Raw genomic sequence first — 25,011 nt, 5'->3', positions numbered from 1 at the left:
TATCTCTAAAATTAGAAAGGTCTTGTCTCAGAGTGATGCTGAAAAACTAATTCATGCATTTATTTCCTCTAGGCTGGACTACTGTAGTTCATTATTATCAGGTTGTCCCAAAAGTTCCCTGAAAAGCCTTCAGTTAATTCAAAATGCTGCAGCTAGCGTAATGACGGGGACTAGAAGGAGAGAGTATATTTCACCCATATTGGCCTCTCTTCATTGGCTTCCTGTTAATTCTAGAATAGAATTTAAAATTCTTCTTCTTACTTATAAGGTTTTGAATAATCAGGTCCCATCTTATCTTAGGGACCTCATAGTACCATATCACCCCAATAGAGCGCTTCGCTCTCAGACTGCAGGCTTACTTGTAGTTCCTACGGTTTTTAAGAGTAGAATGGGAGGCAGAGCCTTCAGCTTTCAGGCTCCTCTCCTCTGGAACCAGCTCCCAATTTGGATCAGGGAGACAGACACCCTCTCTACTTTTAAGATTAGGCTTAAAACTTTCCTTTTTGCTAAAGCTTATAGTTAGGGCTGGATCAGGTGACCTGAACCATCCCTTAGTTATGCTGCTATAGACTTAGACTGCTGGGGGGTTCCCATGATGCACTGAGTGTTTCTTTCTCTTTTTGCTCTGTATGCACCACTCTGCATTTAATCATTAGTGATTGATCTCTGCTCCCCTCCACAGCATGTCTTTTTCCTGGTTCTCTCCCTCAGCCTCAACCAGTCCCAGCAGAAGACTGCCCCTCCCTGAGCCTGGTTCTGCTGGAGGTTTCTTCCTGTTAAAAGGGAGTTTTTCCTTCCCACTGTCGCCAAGTGCTTGCTCACAGGGGGTCGTTTTGACCGTTGGGGTTTTTACGTAATTATTGTATGGCCTTGCCTTACAATATAAAGCGCCTTGGGGCAAATGTTTGTTGTGATTTGGCGCTATATAAATAAAATTGATTGAATTGATTGATTTGACACAGACAGGAATTCAAACCCAGTGTTGTGAAAGTGTAGGAACACGGACCCACAACAGGGGGCGACAATGAACGGACAATGGAGGAATCAAATAACACTGTTTTTACTGTTGTGAAAAAAGGGCACAACAAATACAACTGATAACAATAGAGAGATTAAGTCTAATTCAAAGGTGTCGTGTGGGCAGGCTCGACGATAGGAGACGTCTGTCCAAGTCGAACCGGAACCAACCCGATCTCCTCCGCCACCGGACCCCGGGGATACTGGAGCCGCCAAGTCCCGAATTCCCAGGTGGCCACTGCCTCCGCTCGCCGGATCCGGTACTGCTGGCAGGAAACAGAAACAGTCAGGTGTGGATGCGGCTGCACCCAGCAACACGGAGGGTGGAGAGTCCACCTCCACCTCTCGTCAACAACAATCAAGAATGTGCAGAGTAAGCAGTTATCTCTCAGGGGGAAAAGGAGTGCAGTCCTAGCTCCCAGTCACCAGCTCCTGCGGTCCAGAGATTAAACAGGTACTCCTGCAAAAACACGTACAGAACAATACTCACGAACGGCTGAGAGTCGTTACCTCTTAGGTATGGCGATATCTCGGCAAATGAGGTGGAGATGCCGTCCTGCTGATATACCTCTGTATTGATTGGGATCAGCTGTCTCTAGTGATGGATGACAGCTGTCGTCCTGGCTGCTCCTGTGAGGCGGCAGCGCCCTCTGGTGCCTGGAGCCCGCACTCCAGGCAGGGCGCCCTCTAGTGGTGGTGGGCCAGCAGTACCTCCTCTTCAGCGGCCCACACAACACCCAGGTCTACATATTGGCAAGCTAGTTCCTTATCCACTGAGCCACCTAGTCTACGAGGTCTACACAGGTTTAAATTAATATTTCTAAAATTGTTCAGCTTTATTGCCCAGTTTAAAACATTTAATTTATAAAGTAATCGAAAAGTAATCAAAAGAAATGTTACATTACATTGATTCTGTGTAGGCTCTCAGTTGTCCAGGTGGTTTCCATAGTAGAGAAGCTTGAATCTTCGCAGAAGCTTCCTCAGCTAAAATTCTTGCTCTGGTAGTCTGACTTCTGTCTGACCATTGTCGAGAAGAACAAACAGAAGCCACACAAGTTTTAAACCTAACCAGAGGCCTCCTACAGAGAGGCAGACTGCTATTGGCTAGTGATTAAACAATTGCTTTAATTAGCACCTATTGTGCTCTAGTTAGCACCCTCCTAATGACAGGGTAGCTGTCCCTCCTAACGATGGGACTGACGCCTCTCCTGATGACGTGAATAACTCATTACCATGAACAAAAGACTGAAACTGCTTTTATCTGAGTACCCCATTGTAAACGGGACAAAACGTGTCTCAGACCCCCTCCCCGGTTAAGGCTGGGTTTCAAGTGTTTCACATTACATTACTTATTACATTTTTAACAGAGTAAGTAATAATCCCAACACTGGATATTGCAGCATGATAAACGTGTGTGGGCAGAAAATGTCATAAAGTGATTGTCTTTACTTTCAAGCAGAGACTCACATTATGTCACTCTTATTTGATAAATGATTCAATATCGCATCAGTGCGTCTACATGGGCTTATAAAACAAAAAGGAAGAAAATATTAAACTGCATGCATGTTTCTGACTGTATGGGGAAGGATGTCTGACTTACAGACAACCCAATCTCACACCATCGAAATCTAAATCTGTGGTTTCTGATGCCGTCACAAAAAGTGCCACATTTCCGTCATGGTATCGTAAAGTCATGTGACAGGGGGACAAAATGTGGGGGTGACATGGTGGGGTCTGGGGGGGTTGTGGTTAGGGAAAGGGATGGTTAGGATTAGGATTAGGGGAAGGGGTTAGGGTTAGAAATAGTAAAAATAAAATTAATGTAGCGCAAATGTGGCTCATTTTGTGACGGGAGCATGAAAAAGCGTGAGACTTAACCGAGTGCACACAAGTGTGCATGTGCTGTATAGCAGAGACACTGTTCTTTAAATGAGCTCACAGTCCATGTGAAGATTTCTGCAAATTCAGCTGTGGCAAAATATCACAAACTCACCCTGGAGGTGCATCACATTTATTTTATCAGGCACACTGACTGTGAGCATTTGGCGAACACACACCAGTGATGTAATCTCATCATCTTCGACTGGTAGGCCACAAATCGATGAGTATTGCATTCCCAACATTTGTGTTTTCGAGTGGGCTTAAATCTGCCCGTTTAATTTGAATGGGTACAGACTGCCGTCAAACGCTCGCCGTTCACGTGCAGGCCTGAGTGCTGCAGGTCTACAAATCATTGTTGCTAAGCAATCCAGATAGTGTCTATCAGCTCTCAAGATGCTGCCTATAGCTGGAGTGACCAGCTGTTTAAATTCACAGTTGGCTGAAGACCAGCGGCACTTCTCTTGTGGATGGTAGACATAGATATCATATGCACACCCGCTGTGTTCATAGGCTGCGGCTCTAACTAATCATGCCGTGCACAAGGCTATTTAATGTGGGGCCAGTTGACCACATTCCCTTTGTGTTGGACCGCTACAGGAAACAACAAGCTCCCAGCAAATTAATTAACTACTGTTAAACAGATTAACAAGTACAGAAGCATATTGCATTCAGTTGATAAATTTATTTTTTGGTTTGTTTTTCTGAGTAATTATTTGTGTTTTTCCTAAGTCATTTCTTTTTTGTCTGTTTTTTGGAATAATTATTTCTGTTTTTCTGAGTAATTCATTTTTTGGTTTGTTTTTCAGAGTAATTATTTGCATTTTTCCCGAGTAATTTCTTTTTTGTCTGTTTTTTTGGGGGGGGGAATAATTATTTCTGTTTTTCTGAGTAATTTATTTATTTGGTTTGTTTTTCTGAATAATTATTTGTGTTTTTCTGAGTAATTTGTTTGGGTTTTTTTGGTTTGCTTTCTGAGTAATTTATTTATTTATTTATTTTTTTTTGGTTTGTTTTCTGTTAATTTATATTTTTTTTTTTTGGTTTGTTTTTCTGACTAATTTATTTTTTAGGTTTGTTTTTCTGACTCATTTATTTTTAGGTTTTTTTTTTTTACTATTTCTTGAGTGACCACATAGCCAGTCTGAATGCATTTTAAATGCATCATCCTGTATCCATGGAGCATACCGTATATGTCCAACTGATCCTGGAGAAAAACTGCTATGTTTAGCAGCTCTGAATGGGCTTTCCTTCTGAACAGCCACAAAGTCCTCAGGTGCCTGCGTAGAGTCGACAAACTAATGATAATATCATCTATATGACTTAAAAACAGGGCAATCAATCAATCAATCAATTTTATTTATATAGCACCAAATCACAACAAACAGTTGCCCCAAGGCGCTTTATATTGTAAGGCAAGGCCATACAATAATTACGTAAAAACCCCAACGGTCAAAACGACCCCCTGTGAGCAAGCACTTGGCGACAGTGGGAAGGAAAAACGCCCTTTTAACAGGAAGAAACCTCCAGCAGAACCAGGCTCAGGGAGGGGCAGTCTTCTGCTGGGACTGGTTGGGGCTGAGGGAGAGAACCAAGAAAAAGACATGCTGTGGAGGGGAGCACAGATCAATCACTAATGATTAAATGCAGAGTGGTGCATACAGAACAAAAAGAGAAAGAAACACTCAGTGCATCATGGGAACCCCCCAGCAGTCTAAGTCTATAGCAGCATAACTAAGGGATGGTTCAGGGTCACCTGATCCAGCCCTAACTATAAGCTTTAGCAAAAAGGAAAGTTTTAAGCCTAATCTTAAAAGTAGAGAGGGTGTCTGTCTCCCTGATCTGAATTGGGAGCTGGTTCCACAGGAGAGGAGCCTGAAAGCTGAAGGCTCTGCCTCCCATTCTACTCTTACAAACCCTAGGAACTACAAGTAAGCCTGCAGTCTGAGAGTGAAGCACTCTATTGGGGTGATATGAGGTCCCTAAGATAAGATGGGACCTGATTATTCAAAACCTTATAAGTAAGAAGAAGAATTTTAAATTCTATTCTAGAATTAACAGGAAGCCAATGAAGAGAGGCCAATATGGGTGAGATATGCTCTCTCCTTCTAGTCCCCGTTAGTACTCTAGCTGCAGCATTTTGAATTAACTGAAGGCTTTTTAGGGAACTTTTAGGACAACCTGATAATAATGAATTACAATAGTCCAGCCTAGAGGAAATAAATGCATGAATTAGTTTTTTCAGCATCACTCTGAGACAAGACCTTTCTAATTTTAGAGATATTGCGTAAATGCAAAAAAGCAGTCCTACATATTTGTTTAATATGCGCTTTGAATGACATATCCTGATCAAAAATGACTCCAAGATTTCTCACAGTATTACTAGAGGTCAGGGTAATGCCATCCAGAGTAAGGATCTGGTTAGACACCGTGTTTCTAAGATTTGTGGGGCCACGTACAATAACTTCAGTTTTATGAGTTTAAAAGCAGGAAATTAGAGGTCATCCATGTCTTTATGTCTGTAAGACAATCCTGCAGTTTAGCTAATTGCTGTGTGTCCTCTGGCTTCATGGATAGATAAAGCTGGGTATCATCTGCGTAACAATGAAAATTTAAGCAATACCGTCTAATAATACTGCCTAAGGGAAGCATGTATAAAGTGAATAAAATTGGTCCTAGCACAGAACCTTGTGGAACTCCATAATTAACCTTAGTCTGTGAAGAAGATTCCCCATTTACATGAACAAATTGTAATCTATTAGACAAATATGATTCAAACCACCGTAGCGCAGTGCCTTTAATACCTATGGTATCAGACCGTCGTGGTGAAGAGAGAGCTGAGTAGGGGGCAAAGCGCTTGATTTACCGATCGATCTACGTTCCGATCCTCACCTATGGTCATGAGATTTGTCTCATGACTGAAAGAACGCGATCGCGAGTACAAGCGGCCAAGATGAGTTTCCTCCGCAGGGTGGCTGGGTGCTCCCTTAGAGATAGGGTGAGGAGCTCGGTCACTCGGGAGGAGCTCGGAGTCGAGCCGCTGCTCCTCCACGTCGAAAGGAGCCAGTTGAGGTGGCTCGGGCATCTTTTCCGGATGCCCCCTGGACGCCTCGCTGGAGAGGTGTTCCGGGCACGTCCCATTGGGAGGAGGCCCCGGGGAAGACCCAGGACATGCTGGAGGGACTACATCTCTTGGCTGGCTTGGCTGTTTTACAACTACCCTTTCAAGAATTTTTGAGAGAAAAGGAAGGTTGGAGATTGGCCTATAATTAGCTAAGATAGCTGGGTCAAGTGATGGCTTTTTAAGTAATGGTTTAATTACTGCCACCTTAAAAGCCTGTGGTACATAGCCAACTAATAAAGATAGATTGATCATATTTAAGATCGAAGCATTAAATAATGGTAGGGCTTCCTTGAGCAGCCTGGTAGGAATGGGGTCCAACAGACATGTTGATGGTTTGGATGAAGTAACTAATGAAAATAACTCAGACAGAACAATCGGAGAGAAAGAGTCTAACCAAATACCGGCATCACTGAAAGCAGCCAAAGATAACGATACGTCTTTGGGATGGTTATGAGTAATTTTTTCTCTAATAGTTAAAATTTTATTAGCAAAGAAAGTCATCAAGTCATTACTAGTTAAAGTTAAAGGAATACTCAGCTCAATAGAGCTCTGACTCTTTGTCAGCCTGGCTACAGTGCTGAAAAGAAACCTGGGGTTGTTCTTATTTTCTTCAATTAGTGATGAGTAGTAAGATGTCCTAGCTTTACGGAGGGCTTTTTTTATAGAGCAACAGACTCTTTTTCCAGGCTAAGTGAAGATCTTCTAAATTAGTGAGACGCCATTTCCTCTCCAACTTACAGGTTATCTGCTTTAAGCTGCGAGTTTGTGAGTTATACCACGGAGTCAGGCACTTCTGATTTAAAGCTCTCTTTTTCAGAGGAGCTACAGCATCCAAAGTTGTCTTCAATGAGGATGTAAAACTATTGACGAGATACTGTGTTGGTATATGGCATTAGAGAACATAAAGAAGGAATCATATCCTTAAACCTAGTTACAGCGCTTTCTGAAAGACTTCTAGTGTAATGAAACTTATTCCCCACTGCTGGGTAGTCCATCAGAGTAAATGTAAATGTTATTAAGAAATGATCAGACAGAAGGGAGTTTTTAGGGAATACTGTTAAGTCTTCAATTTCCATACCATAAGTCAGAACAAGATCTAAGATATGATTAAAGTGGTGGGTGGACTCATTTACATTTTGTGCAAAGCCAATTGAGTCTAATAATAGGTTAAATGCAGTGTTGAGGCTGTCATTCTCAGCATCTGTGTGGATGTTAAAATCGCCCACTATAATTATCTTATCTGAGCTAAGCACTAAGTCAGACAAAAGGTCTGAAAATTCACAGAGAAACTCACAGTAACGACCAGGTGGACGATAGATAATAACAAATAAAACTGGCTTTTGTGACTTCCAATTTGGATGGACAAGACTAAGAGTCAAGCTTTCAAATGAATTAAAGCTCTGTCTGGGTTTTTGATTAATTAATAAGCTGGAATGGAAGATTGCTGCTAATCCTCAGCCTCGGCCCGTGCTACGAGCATTCTGGCAGTTAGTGTGACTCGGGGGTGTTGACTCATTTAAACTAACATATTCATCCTGCTGTAACCAGGTTTCTGTAAGGCAGAATAAATCAATATGTTGATCAATTATTATATCATTTACTAACAGGGACTTAGAAGAGAGAGACCTAATGTTTAATAGACCACATTTAACTGTTTTAGTCTGTGGTGCAGTTGAAGGTGCTATATTATTTTTTCTTTTTGAATTTTTATGCTTAAATAGATTTTTGATGGTTATTGGTGGTCTGGGAGCAGGCACCGTCTCTACGGGGATGGGGTAATGAGGGGATGGCAGGGGGAGAGAAGCTGCAGAGAGGTGTGTAAGACTACAACTCTGCTTCCTGGTCCCAACCCTGGATAGTCACGGTTTGGAGGATTTAAGAAAATTGGCCAGATTTCTAGAAATGAGAGCTGCTCCATCCAAAGTGGGATGGATGCCGTCTCTCCTAACAAGACCAGGTTTTCCCCAGAAGCTTTGCCATTATCTATGAAGCCCACCTCATTTTTTGGACACCACTCAGACAGCCAGCAATTCAAGGAGAACATGCGGCTAAACATGTCACTCCCGGTCCGATTGGGGAGGGACCTAGAGAAAACTACAGAGTCCTTCATTGTTTTTGCAAAGTTACACACCGATTCAATGTTAATTTTAGTGACCTCCGATTGGCGTAACCGGGTGTCATTACTGCCGACGTGAATTACAATCTTACCAAATTTACGCTTAGCCTTAGCCAGCAATTTCAAATTTCCAATGTCGCCTGCTCTGGCCCCCGGAAGACATTTGACTATGGTTGCTGGTGTCGCTAACTTCACATTTCTCAAAACAGAGTTGCCAATAACCAGAGTTTGATCCTCGGCGGGTGTGTCGCCGAGTGGGGATAAACGGTTAGAAATGTGAACGGGTTGGCGGTGTACACGGGGCTTTTGTTTAGAACTACGCTTCCTCCTCACAGACAACCAGCCGGCCTGCTTTCCCGGCTGCTCGGGATCTGCCAGAGGGAAACTAACGGCGGCTAAGCTACCTTGGTCCGCACCGACTACAGGGGCCTGGCTAGCTGTAGAATTTTCCACGGTGCGGAGCCGAGTCTCCAATTCACCCAGCCTGGCCTCCAAAGCTACGAATAAGCTACACTTATTACAAGTACCATTACTGCTAAAGGAGGCCGAGGAATAACTAAACATTTCACACCCAGAGCAGAAAAGTGCAGGAGAGACAGAAGAAGCCGCCATGCTAAACCGGCTAAGAGCTAGTAGCTGCGCTAAGCTAGCGGATTCCTAAAAACACACAAAGTGAATAATGCGTAAATAATTTAGAGGTGATTCAGCAGAGGGAGTGCTTTAGTTAAGGCACGTGAAGATTACACTGGGAAACAAATCATTATCTAGTTAACTAGATCAATCTAACAGTGCAGATTAAACAGCTAACAAATAGAGCAAAACACCGCTGTGCTCCGGAACAGGAAGTGATACAATTCCGCACTGAGAGCCAACCAGCAGTAGAGGCAAGCAATGCGATTGTCCCAGTAAGACACTGGGACAATCTCCCAGTGTCTTAAACCCAGATCAAAGTAAAACGTGATTAAACTGAACAATGTCATGTTTGTTACCAAATCGAGCTCTCAATGAATGAATGTCTTCAAATGCTCTCTAAACTCAGAAAAAAATGGTCTAAAAAAACAGAAGAAAAAAAATTCAGAAAATCAGGAAAAAAATTACTCTGAAAAACCAACCATAAAAATAAATTACTCTGAAAAACATAAAAACTCAGAAAAACAGAAATAATTATTCCCAAAAACAGAAAAAAAATACTCAGAAAAACATAAATAATTTCTCAGAAAAACAAACCAAAAAATAAAATTATCAAGTGAATGCAATACGCTTCCGTAAATGAGTAGTGGCTTTTTTTGAAATTTAATTTTGGACATAGACTGTATAATTTTCTATCAAATGCTTCATACTTTAATATTGTGTATGTCTTTGGCATCTTGTGGTGGTGTGGGGTCACCACAGTGGATCCAATATGGATCCACAAGTTGATTTGGCATAAATTTTTACGCCAGATGCCCTTCTTGACACAACTCCAGTTGTACAAGGAGGATGGAGCATGGGTGGTTTTTGAACCCAGGTCCTTGTTTCTGAGGCTAAAGTGCGCCACTGCGCCATAATGCTACACACATACATACACGTATACATGTAACTGTAATGGAATCTAACTGTATGCATGTAATTCACACAATATCAGCCATTATTTTTTTGGAGTATGGCCTTTCATCTTGATTAACCTGTGGCAGGTAGATCAGCGGGATAAGGAGTCAGGCTACAAATATGTAGATCTAGGTTCAATTCCCAATCATGCAACATGTTTGTGTCCTTAGACAAGACGCTTCATCTGGATTGTCCCAGTCCACACAGGTGTAAATGATGACGTAACCTTCATCGGACTGGTGTCCTGTCCAGGGGGATGCTACAGAATCAGCCACTTTATCATATTGCATCCAGGGTTTATCTGCATAAAAATACCTTCATTCAGGCAGAATCTTCTCATTTCTGAAACACTGATCAGAAATTAGGTCTAACTGTGCACACACAGACAAGCAAGATTATACTCAACAAAAATGTAAATGCAACACTTTTGGTTTTGCTCCCATTTTGTATGAGATGAACTCAAAGATCTAAAACTTTTTCCACATACACAATATCACCATTTCCCTCAAATATTGTTCACAAACTAGTCGAAATCTGTCACAGTGAACACTTCTCCTTTGCTGAGATAATCCATCCCACCTCACAGGTGTGCCATATCAAGATGCTGATTAGACACCATGATTAGTGCACAGGTGTGCCTTAGACTGCCCACAATAAAAGGCCACTATGAAAGGTGCAGTTTTGTTTTATTGGGGGGGGATACCAGTCAGTATCTGGTGTGACCACTATTTGCCTCATGCAGTGCAACACATCTCCTTCGCATCATCCGTGAAGAGAACACCTCTCCAACGTGCCAAACGCCAGGGAATGTGAGCATTTGCCCACTCAAGTCGGTTACGACGACAAACTGGAGTCAGGTCGAGACCCCGATGAGGACGACGAGCATGCAGATGAGCTTCCCTGAGACGGTTTCTGACAGTTTGTGCAGAAATTCTTTGGTTATGCAAACCGATTGTTTCAGCAGCTGTCCGAGTGGCTGGTCTCAGACGATCTTGGAGGTGAACATGCTGGATGTGGAGGTCCTGGGCTGGTGTGGTTACACGTGGTCTGCGGTTGTGAGGCTGGTTGGATGTACTGCCAAATTCTCTGAAACGCCTTTGGAGACGGCTTATGGTAGAGAAATGAACATTCAATACACGAGCAACAGCTCTGGTTGACATTCCTGCTGTCAGCATGCCAATTGCACGCTCCCTCAAATCTTGCGACATCTGTGGCATTGTGCTGTGTGATAAAACTGCACCTTTCAGAGTGGCCTTTTATTGTGGGCAGTCTAAGGCACACCTGTGCACTAATCATGGTGTCTAATCAGCATCTTGATATGGCACACCTGTGAGGTGGGATGGATTATCTCAGCAAAGGAGAAGTGCTCACTATCACAGATTTAGACTGGTTTGTGAACAATATTTGAGGGAAATGGTGATATTGTGTATGTGGAAAAAGTTTTAGATCTTTGAGTTCATCTCATACAAAATGGGAGCAAAACCAAAAGTGTTGCATTTATATTTTTGTTGAGTGTAGATCTGGGAGCATACACTAGTCACACGTTTTACTGCATCAACCATGTACTGGAACTCGTCTTGGGTCTTGGAAGCAACCATCCAGGCAGACAACCATCTACAGTGGGGTAAAAAAGTATTTAGTCAGTCTCTGATTGTGCAAGTTCTCCTACTTAGAAAGATGAGAGAGGTCTGTAATTTTCATCATAGGTACACTTCAACTATGAGAGTCAAAATGAAGAAAAAAAAAATCAGGAAACCACATTGTTGGATTTTTAAAGAATTTATTTGTAAATTATGGTGGAAAATGAGTATTTGATCACCCACAAACAAGCAAGATTTCTGGCTCTCACAGACCTCTAACTTCTTCTTTAAGACGCTCTTCTGTCCTCCACCTGTTACCTGTATTACTGGCACCTGTTTGAACTTGTTATCTGTATAAAAGACACTTGTCCACAGCCTCAAACATTCAGACGCCAAACTCAACCATGGCCAAGACCAAAGAGCTGTCACAGGACACCAGGAAGAAAACTGTAGCCCTGCACCAGGCTGGGAAGAGTGAATCTACAATAGTCAAGCAGGTTGGTGTGAATAATTCAACTGTGGGAGCAATTGTATGAAAATGTAAGACATACAAGACCACTGATAATCTCCCTCGATCTGGGGCTCCATGCAAGATGTCATCACGTGGGGTCAAAACGATCATGAGAATGGTGAATAAAAATCCCAGAACTACATGGAGGAACCTGATGAATGACCTGCAGAGAGCTGGGACCAAAGTAACAAAGGCTACACACTACGCAGAGAGGGACTCAAATCTTGCAGTGCCAGGCGTGTCCTCCTGCTTAAGAGAGTACATGTCCAGGCCCGTCTGAAGTTTGCCAGAGAGCATATGGATGATCCAGAAGAGGATTGGGAGAATATCATGTGGTCAGATGAAACCAAAATAGAACTTTTTAGTAAAAACTCAACTAGTCATGTTTGGAGGAAGAAGAATGCTGAGTTGCATCCCAAGAACACCATATCTACTGTGAAGCACGGGGGTGGAAACATCATGCTTTGGGGCTGTTTTTCTGCAAAGGGGACAGGACGACTGATCTGTGTTAAAGGAAGAATGAATGGGGCCATGTATCATGAGATTTTAAGCCAAAACCTCCTTCCTTCAGTGAGAGCATTGAAGATGCAACATGGCTGGGTCTTCCAGCATGACAATGATCCCAAACACACCGCTCAGGCAAAAAAGGAGTGGCTCCGTAAAAAGCATTTCAAGGTCCTGGAGTGGCCAAGCCAGTCTCCAGACCTCAACCCCATAGAAAATGTGTTGAGGGAGTTGAAAGTCCATGTTGCCCAGCGACAGCCCCAAAACATCACTGCTCTAGAGGAGATCTGCATGGAGGAATGGACCAAAATATGAGCTACAGTGTGTGCAAACCTGGTGAAGACTTACAGGAAATGTTTGACCTCTGTCATTGAAAGACAGAGGTCAAAGATTATGTTACAAAGTATTGAGTTGAACTTTAGTTATTGACCAAATACTTATTTTCCACCATAATTTACAAATAAACTCTTTAAAAATCCTACAATGTGATTTCCTGGAATTATTTTTCTCATTTTGTCTCTCATAGTTGAAGTGTACCTATGATGAAAATTACAGACCTCTCTCATCTTTTTAAGTAGGAAAACTTGCACAATCAGGGACTGACTAAATACTTTTTTACCCCACTGTATCTGCCACAGCCAGGTGAAACAGGTGAGTCCTTGTCCTTCTTCAGCTGCTGGGATCCTCAACAGAGGAACCTGCATGCTAGATCATGCACAGACAAACGCGCCACATGGACAAAATGTCATTGGCAAAGACTATCCTTGTTATGTTAATTGTGCAAATCAATGCATCATGAAAGGCCGATGGGGTGCAGCTGAATACTGGACCACCAGAGGTTCTCCTTCCCTCTGTTCAAAATATGTTAATAAGTGGAATCAGCAGGTGCAGACTTTAGTTGTATTTACAACGTGCATCATGCATGTCCATCTTGGTCCATGGTTTGCTCGAACCCAATGAACCAGCTCAACAGTGGTTTTCAATCCTCCTCTGCCTGACTTTGCTGCTCACTCTAAACACATCTGATCAGCCAAACAAGAGTTGGATGAACATCAAAACAGCTGATTTGGCTCATTGCACATTGTTAAACCACAGAGAAATGGAAAACAGACAGAGCACCAGAGTCTCAAAGAGCAGCACTGAGAACCATTGACTTGTTCAGAATCAGTTTTTTAACTCCAATACCTGTAACAGTTACATGCAGTTTGGGTTTCATGTTAAATAATCTAAAGAGTCCCACAATTCTATGAATGTGCATCTAAAAAACAACATCCTCAAAGAGTTTGTTTAGACCGCTGTGATACACACAGAACTCCATATTAGCTTGTCTGATAACTCAAAGACGGGGTGTGTATGTGTGATTGGGCTTCATTCTTCCCATCTAGGTCACACCTAGATGAGCAATTTTTGGGCTTCAATAAAAACCTATGGGTGATGTCACACAGGGTTTTTTGTGGATATGCGTTGGGAAATTTTTCACTTCTTTTCCTTTTCAAATTGTTGTCACTCCTTGTAGGTGAAGATCCACAGAATATGCCCTACCAAATATGAAAACAAAACCCCAACAAATATAAAATGAGTTTTCGGCTGTCAAGCGTACACAAAGGACAAGAAAATTCAGGGTAAGTGCATGACTATTAATTCGTACAGAACTTTAGTCTGCTACTTTCCTTAAGCCCCCATCACACATAGCAAGAATGTGCAGGAACCAGGCCAAAACAGCAAAAATTGCCATAATCGGACATAGTTGGGAGGGAAAGAGGTGTGGCCAGCCGTGTCAGAATGCATCCAGATTACCTCGTCCACACGTGCACGATGGCATCCAAAGCGTATGTAGATAACAGGTAGATGACACAGACTGCTGTCAGATGGCCATAAAAGGTGCTTCAGACTGCCCGATGTCCAAACGTCTGGATGGCAAACATGGGACCAGAGTGGGAGAGAGCGCTGTGTTCCTCCCTTTGCACAGTCCCTGCTGGTACTGAACACCAACCAACGTATGGACAGGACTCACGCCATATGTGTCAAAGCTGCGCCTGACGCGCGGTGTGACTGCTTGGCCCACTGCCAGCAAACTTTCAGCAAAGGTGTCCAGTGACACGTGCGCACGTGTGCCCCGCATGCACGCTTAGTGGCTCATGTAGCCGTTATGAACACGCACGCACACAGCAAAGGTGGCACGACATGCCGGCAGGCTTTGCTGTAACCGATTGATCTCAGAGCTCAATCAACCGTGATCAGATAGTTTCAGATGCTGTTTTGATGCTGTCAGAATCTTTAGACTGCGATCAGATGACAGAAAAACTACATATAGACCGCCATCAGATGTGCATCGCATTTCGATGGTGCCACGTGCAACACACTTGGGGCAGTTGAGTGAATGGGACCAAATATGTAGATGCTCACAGACTGGTGTCTGTAGGTCTTCAGACCACACCTCAATATTTCTCGATTGTGGCCTGATGTGTCATGCTGATGCAATTGGGCCTCAATCAACGTATGTGTGATTCGTCAGACTCTCTAGTTGGGAATCTTTAACCGACTCAGAGCATGGTTATTTTTTAGTCTGATGCTAAATTTTAAATACTGGTCGAGTGAATCTCAGACTACGACTTAGCCCAAAACTTTCTCCTACAGCCACAAAAGCCACGCCCTGACAGTTCACAGTTTAATACCTTGTTCTTGCCTTGAAGAACCTTGGAGAGTCTGTGTTGAACTGGGATATTCTGTTATGTTGATGTTCTGATGTTGTGTGTTTTAACCATGGCTGAATTTTCAACAAGTTCAAAAATGTATATTCTTACAATATGACCGTTGCATCCTTTGATCATCCCTTACATTTCTGTAAGGCTTGTAACTTAGTTTTACATTATCATCCTGAGGTTTTCTTGAAGCACCATTTCTCAACCTTTATTTAAGGTTAGTCCCATTGAGATCAAGATCTTTTTTGCAAGGGAGACCTGGGCAGTTATAAAGTTTTCAATCCACCTAACCTGCGTGTCTTTAAATGTAGGAGGAAACCAGAGCACCCGGAGGAAACCCACGCAAACATGGGGAGAACATGCAAACTCCACACAGAAAAGTCACAGGTGGGAAATGAATCCATGACCTTCCTGCTGTGAGGCAACAGTGCGAACCACTAAATGGACATTCATTCATTCATTCATTCATCTTCTACTGCTTAGTCTAATTAAGGGTCGCAGGGGGCTGGAGCCTATCCCAGCAGTCATAGAGCGTGAGGCGGGGTACACCCAGGACAGGATGCCAGTCTGTCGCAGGGCCACAAATAGACAAACAAACACAGACACACCCACATACACACACCTACGGACAATTTTAAAGAGTCCAATCCACCTAACCCGCATGTCTTTGGATGTGGGAGGAAACCAGAGCACCCGGAGGAAACCCACGCAAACACGGGGTGAACATGCAAACTCCACACAGAAAAGCCACAGGTGGGAAATGAATCCATGACCTTTCTGCTGTGTGGCAACAGTGCGAACCACTAAATGGACAATCCTGCACAATTGTTCAAGTGTAGAACTGCGCCCCCTCATCTTAATGTGGTTGAATCAGGTGCTTTTAAAACGGTGCATGCCCAACAGAAGACCTTTCAAACCTTTCAGGGCTTTGTTTGTCTTTAACTATCGTGAAGTGCAGATTTGGATGCCGTTTCATCAAAGTACTGAAAAACAAACCAGGAACATGAGATAATAATTCAAAAAATGCACATCAGTTTGCTTGTGACATGTTGGACGCTATGCAGTTCTGTGAACAATCCAGCACACAGGTGCCTCAGTGTTTCTGATGACTGTTGGAGGAGAAGGCCAAGGGAACGGCCATGCTTCACCTGGCTGCAGCAGACAGATAGTGACTGTCGAGGCGTGGTGATGGACAAGCCATGCAGGACCCAAGGCGGTTCCACCCTGTGGTATATGCAGCAATACGAGAAGACACCACCAAATCTGAGTTCTGTTGCCCACAGACAAAGAAACAGGGGGTGCTGTTTTTCCACTCCCATAATTATGAAGAAGACTTCTTTTAACCCTCCAACTTCCATAACTTTACCAGCGTTCTGTTGTTGCTCAAAGGATCGGGGATGAGGCCAGCTGCTGAACAGATTACTTGGAACATGTCCACGTAGCCACTTTGGTGGTCACCTTGTGGTTACATTACCATGCAGCCCTTTGATAGCTGCAGCTCATCAGCGATTGACATCACTCAAAAAAAAAAAAAATCATCTTAGCAATGAGCAGGGATTTTGATTGATTGATTGACTGATTTCTGGTAATGCGAACACAGTCGTCTTAGTTCATAACAAATTAATTGGTCAATTTAGAAAAAGCATGTAAAGGCTCTCAAAAGATAGCCATCTTCGAGCATGTTTGGGTTTTTATTCATGCCACATAACTGGTGTGAATCTGCAGGAATGAAGAGAATGTCACTCACCAGTCAAACGGAGAATCCCCCCTTGCAGGATGGCCCATCCAATATCAATAAGTGTTTGGGTTTCAGCTCCTCACACCTTTGGTAACATAGTCTGATCTCTCCTATAAGCAGAGACTGCAGTCTCCTCGCACATCTCTCCACTGCAGCACTACACCCCTCCTCCTCCTCCTCCGCCGCCACCTCCTCCTCCTCCTCTTCCAATACACACCATCTCCCCCATTTTCCATCCTCCTCTCACACCCCACCCCCCCCCCCCCCCACTCCCTTGCCCGTGTCTCCCTCTGTGGACTCATGCACACAGCCTTTTTACCTCTTTGTCTCTCTCTCCAATCTTATTTCTGATGCTGCTCACACAGCTGATTGCAGCATGCCACTTTTTGTGTGTATATGTGTGTGCGTGTGTGTATATGGCATCAAAGATCGATGTACAAATGCTTCAGGAGCACTGTGCAAAGCCACTGTTGTAGCTCAGAGGTGGAAAACTGCGAGGCAGAGGTGGATCACATAGCAGGATGGTTTACAAACTCCTGCAAGACTTTTGCGAATCAACTCTAAATGACGCAGGACTACGTCCAGCTCAGAACATTTAATGGGACTCAACCAGCTGATTCATAGACGTGTGATATAACAACCCTCTGGAGAGATATTTACCCAGACCTGTTCAGAATTAACAACTACCAAGACTGATCCTGCCTGCTGGCGGCTTATCCCCACAGGAGACTTGTCAGCGATGGCAGGAAGTCAGCACAGTAACACATGACATCTCCTCCACTTACAGTATCACAAAATCTATTACATCATAATGATAAGGAATTCTACAGGGTCGGGTATGTTTTAACTTTATTATGAGCACTTTTTCAGTTTTTAAACCTTTTTTTTAATACAATATCTCCCTGTAAAGGCCACATGTTCATGCCATGCAGTCTGTCCATTTGCTCATCCTAAAATATTAGATCACAAAAGTAGATGGATTTGTTGCTATGGATCTTGGAAATTGAGATGTACTTCATTGTCTATGGACACCACATATGTCCAGTGGTGGAATATATATATATATATATATATATATATATATATACACACACACAACCCCAATTCCAGTGAAGTTGGGACATTGTCTGAAATGTAAATAAAAACAGAGTACAATGGTTTGCAAATCCTCTTCAACCTATTTTCAATTTAATACACTACAAAGACAAGTTATTTAATGTTCAAACTGATAGACTTTTTTGTTTTTGTGCAAATATTTGCTCAGTTTGAAATGGATGCCTGCAACACATTTCAAAAAAGCTGGGACAGTGGTGACAAAAGACTGGGAAAAGTTGATGAATGCTCAAAGAACACCTGTTTGGAACATTCCACAGATGAACAGTTCAACTGGAAACAGGTAAGTGTCATGATTGGGTATAAAAGGAACATCCCCAACAGGCTCAGCCATTCACAAGCAAAGATGGGGTGAGGATCACCACTGTGTGAACAACTGCGTGAAAAAAACTTGTCCAACAGTTTAAGAACAATGTTTTTCAATGTTCAATTGCAAGGAATTTAGGGATTCTATCATCTACAGTCCATAATATAATCAGAAGATTCAGAGAATCTGGAGAACTTTCTACACGTAAGCGGCAAGGCTGAAAACCAACATTGAATGCCCGTGACCTTCGATCCCTCAGGCGGAACTTCATTAAAAACTGACATCATTGCGTAAAGGATCTTACCGCGTGGGTTCAGGAACACTTCAGAAAACCATTGTCAGTTAACACAGTTTGTCACTACATCTACAAGTGCAATTTAAAACTCTATCATGCAAAGTGAAAGCCAAATATCAACAACATCCAGAAACACCGCCGCCTTCTCTGGGCGAAAATGTGTGGCAAGCGCAAAATACGACAACGGAGACCCCAGACGGTTGAACAACTGAAGTCGTACATCAAGCAAGAATGGGAAAGAATTCCACCTACAAAGGTTCAACAATTAGTGTCCTCAGTTCCCAAATGCTTATTGAGTGTTGTTAGAAGGAAAGGTGATGTAACACAGTGGTAAAGACTTTCCGGACTCTCTTGTTATAATTGTCTGTGATTTTAACAAAGGGAATCTCAGTCACGAATTACCAAAATACAAATAGTGTGTTAAATGCCCGACCAGAGAAGGGAGCACATTAGATCATTGTTACACAATAGTGAGTGGTGCGTACCGAGCGGTGGCCCGTGCAGCTTTGGGACTCTCAGATCACGTGATGGTCCACTCGATCCCCGCATACAGACAGAGACTAAAACTCTCCAAACCTGTTGTGAGGACATCTAAAGTGTGGAGCAATGAAGCTGTAGAGGAGCTATGTTTGAGACTTCAACAGACAGTCTAGATGACTACACAGACACTGTGACGTCATATATTCATTTCTGTGAAGACAGCATCATCCCACAGCGCACCAGGGTGAGATATAACAATGACAAGCCCTGGTTCACACCTAAACTCCGGCAGCTCCGTCAGCAGAAAGTGGTGGCTTTCAGAGAAGGAGACAGAGACAGCTATAGAGGTGCAAAGTACAGATTTAGCAAGGAGGTGACAAAGGCTAAATCCATGTACAGTTCACGTCTGCAGCAAAGGTTCTCTGCCAACGACTCGGCCTCTGTGTGGAGGGGGTTGAAAGAGATCACCAACTACAAGCCCAAAGCACCTCGTTCTATTGACGACCTGAAGCTGGCCAACGACCTGAACGTGTTCTATTTACGCTTTGAAGACAAGGACTCACACCTCCCCACCCCCCACACAACTGGATATTCAAACACCCTGGACCTCCCCACTCTCACCGCTGCCCTCCCCCTCCCCCCGTTGCCCTCTCGGTCCAAGAGGAGGACGTGAGAAGACACTTCAAAAGGCTGAATCCACGTAAGGCCCCAGGCCCAGACTGTGTCTCTCCTGCCACCCTGAGACACTGTGCTGATGAGCTGGCCCCAGTCTTCACGGGGATCTTCAACACCTCCCTGGAGTCATGCCATGTTCCAGTCTGCTTCAAGTCTTCCATTATAGTTCCAGTCCCCAAGAAACCATGCATCACTGGACTTAATGACTACAGGCCTGTGGCTCTCACGTCTGTAGTCAAGAAGACTTTCGAACGCCTGGTTTTATCCCACCTGAAGTCCATCACCGACCCCCTCCTGGACCCCCTGCAGTTTGCCTACAGAGCCAACAGGTCTGTAGACGACACCATAAACCTGGCCCTGCACTCTATCCTGCAGCACCTGGACTCTCCAGGAACCTACGCTAGGATCCTGTTTGTGGACTTCAGCTCTGCATTCAACACCATCCTTCCGGCTTTGCTCCAGGACAAGCTTTCTCTGCTCCACGTGCCCGAATCCACCTGCAGGTGGATCACAGACTTCCTGACGGACCGGAGTCAGCATGTGAGGCTGGGAAAGAATGTCTTGAACACTCGGGCTCTCAGCACAGTATCTCCACAGGGCTGTGTCCTTTCCCCTCTGCTCTTCTCCCTGTACACTAACTGCTGCACCTCCACCCATGACTCCGTAAAGCTCATCAAGTTTGCAGATGACACCACCCTCATTGGACTCATTTCGGATGGGGATGAGTCTGCCTACAGGAGGGAGGTGGACCGGCTGGTGACCTGGTGTAGAAGCAACAACTTGGAGCTCAACGCCCAGAAAACAGTGGAGATGATCGTGGACTTCAGGAAAGCCACAGCCCCCCGCCCTCCCTCGCCCTCACCAACAGCCCCATCACCACTGTGGACTGTCACCGCTTCCTTGGCACCACCATCACCCAGGACCTCAAGTGGGAGTCAACCATCAGCTCCATCATCAAGAAGGCCCAGCAGAGGATGTACTTCCTGCGGCAGCTGAAGAAGGCCAAGCTCCTTGTCCAGCTGATGGTGCAGTTCTACATGGCCATCATCAAGTCCATCCTCTGCTCCTCCATAACGGTGTGGTACACCGGGGCCACAGCCAGGGACAGACGGACTGCAGCGCATTGTGGCCTCTGCTGAGAAGGTGATCGGCTGTAGCCTTCCATCTCTCCACGACCTGCACATCTCCAGGACTCTGGGCTGAGCAGGTCGGATCACAGCTGACCCTTCCCACCCTGCACACAGTCTATTCAAACCACTTCCCTCGGGCAGGAGGCTACGGTCCATCCAGACCAGAACCTCCCGCCATAAGAACAGTTTCTTCTCCTCTGCCATTAGACTCATGAACTCCTCATAACTCAGTCACCTTAACCTTAACTCTGTCACTTTATCATTTTATCACGGGTCACTTTAGACTATGTACGAGGTCTGTCAATAAAGTATTGGACCATTGGCTGGGAAAAAAAAAACTGGCTTACCTGGAGGGTTAGAAACCTAATCACCCTCGAAGTACTCTCCTTGGGACTCCACACACTTCTCCCAGCGGTGTCGCCACTGTTGGAAGCATTCCAGAAATGCCTTTTTCGGGATGGCGCGCAGCTCTGCCGTCGTCGCAGCTATGATGTCCTCTCTTGTCTCAAATCGGGTTCCTTTTAATGGTATTTTAAGTTTTGGGAAGAGCCAGAAGTCGCAAGGGGCCATGTCAGGGGAGTAAGGTGCCTGTTGAACCACCGGAGTCTGGTTTTTGGTCAAATAAGTCTGAATTAAATGAGAGGAATGAGCTGGTGCATTGTCGTGGTGGAGGTGCCAGTTTCCTCTGGCCCACAACTCCGGTCTCTTGCGCCGCACACCATCACGCAGACGACGGAGGACATCCCTGTAATACTCCTTTGTTATTGTTTGACCCTGTGGTGCGTACTCGTGGTGTACCACACCACGGGAGTAAAAAAAAACAGTCAGCGTTACCTTGATCTTGCCGCGCACTTGGCGCACCTTCTTCGGTCTTGGCGACGTGGAATGCTTCCACTGTGACGACTGGAATTTCGTTTCCGGATCGTACCCGTACACCCAGGACTCATCTCCGGTGATTATAGTGTCCATAAAGCTGGGATCAGTGTGAATGGAGTCCAGCATGTCCTGTGAGACTTCAACACGATGTTGCTTTTGCTCCGCCATCAGCAACTTTGGCACGAACTTCACCGCCACTCGTTTCATGCCCAAATCTTCTGTCACGATGGAATGTGCCGAAGTCCTGTTAATGTCCACTTCCTCTGCAATTTCTCGGACAGTCACACGACGATCCCGCATAACCACAGCGTGCACTTTGCAAACGATCTCGTCATTTCGGCTCGTTGATGGCCGACCGGAGCGGGGCTCGCTCTCCACCGTTATGCACCCCTCTTTAAACCGGTTGTACAACTCCTTAATCCGTGTGCTGCTCATGGCTTCATCTCCAAAAGCCGTTTGGATTTTTCTAATCGTTTCTGCCTGGCTGTCGCCAGGTTTCTGGCAGAATTTAATGCAGTAGCGCTGCTCCAAGCGTTCGGCCATTTTCTCTCAGGAAAAAATCCGACGAGGGGGTTGGAGCGCTCCTCCCACAAGCCGTGCTCACAGGTGAATGACGTCACCGACAGGCATGGAAAAACTCACGCATGCGCACGACGGTTCAACCTTGTCTGATGCAATCATACGTGATTCAAATCCATATAATTAAAAAAATAAAAAATAAAATGGACCGTTACTTTATTGACAGACCTCGTACTTTGGTTTTAATTGCACTCCTCCCACTGCACTGTTTTTTTCTGTTGCACACAGCCTTTCATATTTCATATGTCATTTTTATCTTATATTTTGTCTTATTTTGGCACATATTGTATATTTTATCTTAGCATTTTATATTGCTCTCTGTTTAATGTTGCACCATTATATCGAAGCAAATTCCTAGTCTGTGAATCCTGTTCATTGGCAATGGCAATAATTCTTCTGATTCTGATTCTGATTCTAAACATACCACTGTCCCAGCTTTTTTAAAATGTGTTACAGGCATCCATTTCAAAATGAGCAAATATTTGCACAAAAACAATAAAGTTTATCAGTTTGAACATTAAATATCTTGTCTTTGTAGTGTATTAAATTGAATATAGGTTGAAGAGGATTTGAAAATCATTGTATTCTGTTTTTATTTACATTTTACACACCGTCCCTACTTCATTGGAATTGGGGTTGTATTTGAAAGCCATGTCCTTGGCCGTAATATTGCCTTATTTGCCTTTATAATTTAATATGCACTGGTATTTGCTCTTGTGAACTAGTTCCTTAGGCGTTCGATATAAATGCTTATCTCTATGTGCATTGGCTGCATTTGACAGTGTTAAAAAACAAGCACTTTGATAAACATTACACATAGGTTGAAGGGGATTTCCAAATCCTTGTATTCTGTTTTTATTTACATTTTACACAACGTCCCAACTTCATTGGAATTGGTGTTGTGTGTGTGTGTGTGCGTGTGTGTGTGTGTATATATATATATATATATATATATATATATATCTCCATCCATCCATCCATCCATTTTCTTCCGCTTTATCCGGAGTCAGGTCACGGGGGCAGCAGCTCAAGCAAAGCCGCCCAGACCTCCTGATCTACACACACCTCCCCCAGCTCCTCCGGGGGAGCCCCAAGGCGTTCCCAAGCCAGTCGAGAGATGTAGTCCCTCCAGCATGTCCTGGGTCTTCCCCGGGGCCTCCTCCCAATGGGACGTGCCCGGAACACCTCTCCAGCGAGGCGTCCAGGGGCATCCGGAAAAGATGCCGGAGCCACCTCAACTGGCTCCTTTCGACGTGGAGGAGCAGCGGCTCGACTCCGAGCTCCTCCCGAGTGACCGAGCTCCTCACCCTATCTCTAAGGGAGCGCCCAGCCACCCTGCGGAGGAAACTCATCTCGGCCGCTTGTACTCGCGATCGCGTTCTTTCGGTCATGAGACAAATCTCATGACCATAGGTGAGGATCGGAACGTAGATCGATCGGTAAATCAAGCACTTTGCCCCTTACTCAGCTCTCTCTTCACCACGACAGTCTGATACCATAGGTATTAAAGGCACTGCGCTGCGGTGGTTTACCCAGCTTTATCTATCCATGAAGCCAGAGGACACACACCAATTAGCTAAACTGCAGGATTGTCTTACAGACATAAAGACATGGATGACCTCTAATTTCCTGCTTTTAAACTCAGATAAAACTGAAGTTATTGTACTTGGCCCCACAAATCTTAGAAACATGGTGTCTAACCAGATCCTTACTCTGGATGGCATTACCCTGACCTCTAGTAATACTGTGAGAAATCTTGGAGTCATTTTTGATCAGGATATGTCATTCAAAGCGCATATTAAACAAATATGTAGGACTGCTTTTTTGCATTTACGCAATATCTCTAAAATTAGAAAGGTCTTGTCTCAGAGTGATGCTGAAAAACTAATTCATGCATTTATTTCCTCTAGGCTGGACTATTGTAATTCATTATTATCAGGTTGTCCTAAAAGTTCCCTGAAAAGCCTTCAGTTAATTCAAAATGCTGCAGCTAGAGTACTGACGGGGACTAGAAGGAGAGAGCATATCTCACCCATATTGGCCTCTCTTCATTGGCTTCCTGTTAATTCTAGAATAGAATTTAAAATTCTTCTTCTTACTTATAAGGTTTTGAATAATCAGGTCCCATCTTATCTTAGGGACCTCATAGTACCATATCACCCTAATAGAGCGCTTCGCTCTCAGACTGCAGGCTTACTTGTAGTTCCTAGGGTTTGTAAGAGTAGAATGGGAGGCAGAGCCTTCAGCTTTCAGGCTCCTCTCCTGTGGAACCAGCTCCCAATTCAGATCAGGGAGACAGACACCCTCTCTACTTTTAAGATTAGGCTTAAAACTTTCCTTTTTGCTAAAGCTTATAGTTAGGGCTGGATCAGGTGACCCTGAACCAGCCCTTAGTTATGCTGCTATAGACTTAGACTGCTGGGGGGTTCCCATGATGCACTGTTTCTTTCTCTTTTTGCTCTGTATGCACCACTCTGCATTTAATCATTAGTGATCGATCTCTGCTCCCCTCCACAGCATGTCTTTTTCCTGGTTCTCTCCCTCAGCCCCAACCAGTCCCAGCAGAAGACTGCCCCTCCCTGAGCCTGGTTCTGCTGGAGGTTTCTTCCTGTTAAAAGGGAGTTTTTCCTTTCCACTGTAGCCAAGTGCTTGCTCACAGGGGGTCGTTTTGACCGTTGGGGTTTTACATAATTATTGTATGGCCTTGCCTTACAATATAAAGCGCCTTGGGGCAACTGTTTGTTGTGATTTGGCGCTATATAAAAAAAAAAAAAAAAAAAAATTGATTGAATTGATACA

General features: G+C 44.1%; 1 pseudogene; it reads right to left on the bottom strand.

The window, feature by feature from the left end:
• The window catches only part of LOC117506079, a 49,642-nt pseudogene extending 32,695 nt beyond the window's left edge, over positions 1 to 16,947 (bottom strand).
• Positions 16,948 to 25,011: the final 8,064 nt, after the last annotated feature.

Source organism: Thalassophryne amazonica, chromosome 3, assembly GCF_902500255.1.
Source record: "Thalassophryne amazonica chromosome 3, fThaAma1.1, whole genome shotgun sequence".
Classification (NCBI taxonomy): domain Eukaryota; kingdom Metazoa; phylum Chordata; class Actinopteri; order Batrachoidiformes; family Batrachoididae; genus Thalassophryne; species Thalassophryne amazonica.
Note: the sequence above shows the minus strand (reverse complement) of the source record. Positions and strands in the feature narration are given on the sequence as shown.